Here is a 5,826-nt window from a genome sequence, read left to right on the forward strand (position 1 = left end):
TGCATGAACACGCATATTTTGCATAAGCTTAGCTATCGTAAGGTCGCGGGTGAGCAAGGAAATTATTTCAGTTCATTGATATGGACATCCGCAAAGTAACGCCTGATTCAATAAATTATCTATATTCTTAATTTATATTTTAACCCCCGACGCAAAAAGAGGGGTGTTATAAGTTTGACCGCTATGTGTGTCTGTCTGTGGCACCTTAGCTCTGGTGAACCGATTTGAATGTGGTTTTTTATTTGAAAGAAGCAGGTTGTACAATTATACTTGAATAACACTTTCAGGCAAATCACACCGCCAACCGATACACCATGAAAGAGGAGGTACTTGCAGTATCAAAAAAAAATTATTTGTCGTCACTAGATCACAACAGTCACAAGAATCCAGTGTCCAATAGACTGATAAACATCACACAAAACCGAATTTTTAGGAGATGAAAAAACGTGTCCGCCGCATCGTCCATAGCCGCGCGAGAGTGAGAGCTTTTCTTATTGCCACCGGCGCTAGTGTCGCCGGTTGGAGGCAAGGCGGTTGCCAGAGGCGGCCGAGCAAAACGGCGGCAATTTAAGACCATCTCTCATTCCAAGGTCACGATGGACAGTAATGAAGTGCCTGAACACAGGTAAAAAAAAGAATAAAAAAAACTGCTAATCCCGGTCCACTCCCTTATATTTCGGAGCCAATATGATTTCTTCAGCCTTCGGGGTGCCGTTTTCCCTGTATTTTGCCCATCAATATTAGTTCGAGCAGCTGATATTTGTCAATTTTGGCATGGCGCCGCACATGCTCCAGTCCAGATACAGCCACGTAAATAGGCCCGCCGCACTCCCGATCTGACCCGCACCCGACCCGCTGCCGACCTATTTGTGGTTTAAGGTATCTACACATTACACCATATCATACCATGACCGTAAAAGCAACGTGTCAGGGAAATAGTACATTGTACAACAAGAGAATAAAACGAGCCATTTTACCCGAGACGTTCATAAAGCCACCCGACCCGGTACGGCGAGGGTGAGAGACACGTCGAGGGGAAAATGGGTTTAATGCTCGAGTTCTACACTCTACTTGATGAAATAGCAACAGTGGAAAAAATTGTTCACTTACTATGTACCTTTTATTGTTCATGCATTAATATATAATTACTTATACATTTTTAATTTTATTGATCTATTTCGATAGATTTGGTTGATTTTTAGTTTTATATAAATTAAATATTATTAAAACAAATATGTACAAACTTCTTTGTTTGTGGCTGTTTACACCTGATTGCCTTGGTCTTAGAAAACGAAGATTTTATTTTATGCACTAGAGAATAAAAAGTAATTTTATGTCGCCTAGATCTAGCATAAATACGAACTTAACGAGCATGAGAAGTGCAATAGTACATTACTGTAGAGGCCGGGAAGTAGGTGGTTGCCGGCCAAGCAGATATAGCCAGTGCCGCAACGAGCGTTGAAACAAAAGACGGTCGCATTGCCGGCCGAGGACCGTAAATTTGTATGAAATCTCTTTGCAGGCCGCTAGAGTGAGCGCGATACTTCCAACTATTACTTGTTACACAACGTCAATAATTCATGTCATGTTTGAGAAAAATATATACATTGTATCGAAATAAATGTTTTGATTTGAAAAGTATGGGACTATGCCTACTAACACGTTTGGTAACCAACCGTCGCCTTGGCGTGTCACGTATGCATTTGACATTTCGTTTGTCACTCCGTCTACCTAACACATCCGTATTACGGTCATGGCATGATACGGTGTACCCTTAGATGAATGATTGGTCTCGCGCGCTCGCTCGACTAGATACCGCGGTTAATAAACAAAACGTTCGTGAAAGCGCCAACTCAATATTGTAGTGTGCGTAAGAACGGTGTAAGACAATTTGCAAGGATGCTAGTGTGCGTGACGAATTGTGTTGCCAGCTGCTCCACTGTTACCCGAATTATTGGGAAAATAAATTATTCTGTGGTCTATTAAGTTACTGGTTACAAAATGTATCTTGGGAAATACTTAGAAATTAAGAAGTAATTAAGAGTGAATGTATTAATATGTTTGTCTATAGGTTAGGCGTAGGTTTCTTTTTAAAAAAAAATGGTAGGTATGATGTAGGTATATCAATGATTTAATTAAAAAAATATATATTTAAGGACATTCAATATTTACAAATTATAACTAAAAATTCATGGGCTGAGTCACCAACTAAGAAGTTTTGCGTACTTAACAACGTTGCACCTATAGTTAAACCTAATATAATTTACAGGTTAATTAAAACTAAAATAAATAATTGTTTACAAATATACATACATAGGTACATGCATACATACATACTTACATACGCTTGAAAACATAACCCTCCTTCGGGCAGTCGGGTAAAAAGTTAACATTTCAGGAAAATGGGTAGAAATACGAAAAAAAATTTTTTTTCGTTTCCCGTAATACCTTACAGCCTTATTCATAAAAAAACCTTAATTGAGGTTTGATCGGTCTGTTACTTAGCAGACTGATTAAGCTTAATAGACGTTGTCAAGAAGTATGATTCATAAACACTTGCTAGCAGTCTGCTAGTTGTTGAGCTGCTGATAGACTGATTAGACGCGTTATGTGGCCACCTTGACAAATCAAAGACAAAAAATGGCCTAATCGATAATAAAAAAAAAAATTGACAGCAGTGACAGCAAATTAGCAGGGAAAAATAAATAAAAAGCGAGATGTTGTTTTCCCGCATTTCCGATCCGCATGTTTACGTTGTGCAAAAAGCCATAATTATTTTAATCATGCTAATTTTTTTTTCATATTTATTGTTATTTTATTGTTGCTAATTAGAGGATTTTTAAATACAAATTCCTGAAAATAAATTTTCCAGTTTTTTTTTTTAATCTTTGCGTAGCCCTGCCTTCACTATAAATATCTTCGGTATGGTTTTTTTGCTCTTGTCAAGTCAGCTGTTCAAACTTGTGGCGGCCATTTTGTGACTTAGCAGGGAGATAAAGGAGGGTCTACGGTCCTCTAACTTTAGCAGAGCCTTGATCGACTGATTAGCGCTAACAGACGTTTATGAATCATGTTTTTAGCATCGGGCTTCAAGGAGCCTTCAAGGAGGCTCTAACTTTTTATGAATAAGGCTGTTAGTAAATAAGCTGATCGGGCTTTTGACTGGGAAGACGAAAAACATTTTTAATTTTAAGACACATTCACCCTTAATTAAATAGTGTCGGGTAACAATTTATACACCTTCAGTGTATAATATCACAAAGATAAACATTAAATAATATAGAACTAGGTTATATATATATAATAATTACGTTAGATTACTTAAATAAAATAAGTTATTAAAATTTATCATCATTTAATGATGATAACAATAAAATTCAATTTATTAAAATCTCAACCACGGGGAATTTGATTCTTGTGTACGCGGCAACACATAATGGGTTTAGGGTTCATGTTATTTTATTTTGTAATTTCGAAATTATACGATATTTACTGATGGTATGTGATCCCAGTGTCCTTCTTATTTCTTGTAGTATTATTTTTTAAACAGTTTCACTGCGAATACTGGCATTTTACTTCGGTTTATGACCAAAATTTAACAAAAATTTGGGACATGCACATTACGCACAGTTTGCAACGCGACTGACTCGCCTCGGGCTCAAGTACGCCGATTTCGGCGTACTATTTGTTGCCGCATTTGACAAGTACGCCGGCGGTATCTAGTCGAGCGAGCGCGCGAGACCAATCATTCATCTAAGGGTGTACCTTTACGCTTAAATTCGTGCAGACACGCCACGGCCACGTGCCGCAATCCGGCGCCGTGCTGTTTCACGTTACGACGCCACGCCGTGGTCATGTGGCCAGGTCCTACAGGCTGGAAGATAGCGGTGGTTTGTAAGTACTCGTACGTCGTACCTGCATGATCTCTATCATCATGTGCACGGAGCGCGGCGAGCAGTCCGTGAACAGAGACACGAGCAGCGGCACGTTGTCTACTTGCTCTATGTGGCGGCCGATGTTGTCTATGCCGCGGGTAGTTTTCGCCTAAAACAATATAATATCAACTAATATTATAAAAATAATTCTAAAATTGAATTAACTGTTTAAACGCAGCACAAACTGTGTCAGTTTTTTTATGGTCACTATAAAGAATTTTTTTGTGAAAACAAGTCATGAAATGCTGATCGGTGATATCTACTGCCAGAATTCACGAGGATTCACACCCAGGGCCCGATTGTACCATCAGCCAAATAAGTGTTCTATCAATTTTTAATCAAGTTCCTATCAAATGAAATATCGCTAAGGTCGAACTTTCAAGTTGACAGACACGTCTTTTGGCATTATTGTTATGAGATGCAAACGATAATCAACTTTAGGGTGGTAGACCACATATTTGGCTGATGGTATCACAAAGTACGATCAAATAGTATTAGTGATTTTGTATGAATTCAAATTTATTAATAGCTTTTACTTTATTTTACTATGCAATTGGGTCCAGTTGGCTCATTTATGACAGCGAGGAGTCAGTAGCGATAAAAAATATATATCTTCTCAGTTCGGGAATCGAACCCAATCAAATAAAAAAAAAAAACAAAAGAAATAAAGCTTTGTAGTAAGGAATACAAACGGGTTCGATTTACGAATCGAGTATGATTTGATTTAAAACTATGAATTCACTTTTACTGGTCACTAATATCGATCACACAGAATGTAATGTACTTAATGTAAGGCGCGTGCAGCTTTTTCCCAACTTGGCGCTGCGACATCGGGCAACCGCAATGCAGTACGCTCGACAAAATGTTACTGATGATTTTTTACCATACGCGTGTATTTTAACGTTCGACAACTAGGTGGCGCTAGGGTCTACATATTGTTACCGGTTGCTCATGTCAAAGTTAACGGGCGCGGAATGGTCCGTGGAGTCTGTGAGGCAGGACAGCGAGCGGCACGCGTCCGCCGGCGAGTCTGGGTCTTCGTCGTCCAGGAGCGAGTCGGCAGACGGGTTTGACGTCGCGATGCTGCCGCGTTGCAACTGCCGGAATAAAACAAGAAGTAGGTAAATACTCACGGAATAAAAAGTTTCTCTTAAATACCTTAACGAGATTTACTTTTGTAACTGGAAACATTTTAAAACAAAAAATAGAACCGACTAAAAAACCATGAAAATATTTTTCTACCAGTCTGAAGTCGGTGCTCAGCACGAGCCAGCAGGAGTGGATCTATAATCATCTACCTCACCTACAATTATACGAGTATATTGGGCTTCATTCACTCCTCCTGGCTCGTGCTGAGGCACCGACTTCAGACTGGTAGAAAATTAATTATTTTCATGGTTTTTTGTAGTCTGTTCTATTTTTTGATATATTTTTTTTCACGCTTTTAGTGTAATAGATCTAAGATACAATAAATGTCAACTGCTCGTCGTACAAAAAATTGCTTTTTCCGATGCAGAGACTTTCATGTCGGATCTCTTTACCAATTTTTTTTTACCTAATTGTATTTTTGAGATATTTAAAAAAATCTTCCACAACTTTGTTTGTTGATAAACAATAAATATATATCGCACCACGTTATAACTGGCTGGACGGACTTTGATAAAATTTGGTATGCAGGTGGCTGGATCTCTTGAATAACATATGTTACTTTTAGTTACTATTTATTCTGATACATTGCAGAACATATGCAAATTCTGAATGTCGAAATCACACAAATTCTAAAATTCAATTCAGCTGTCTAGCTGTCTGAATCACATGAGCGAATAGCTAATTGATTGTACAGTCAAGTGCAAAGATATACACACGGCAAAGTTGCATAAATATGTATACA

This window comes from Choristoneura fumiferana, chromosome 17, assembly GCF_025370935.1.
Source record: "Choristoneura fumiferana chromosome 17, NRCan_CFum_1, whole genome shotgun sequence".
Lineage (NCBI taxonomy): Eukaryota > Metazoa > Arthropoda > Insecta > Lepidoptera > Tortricidae > Choristoneura > Choristoneura fumiferana.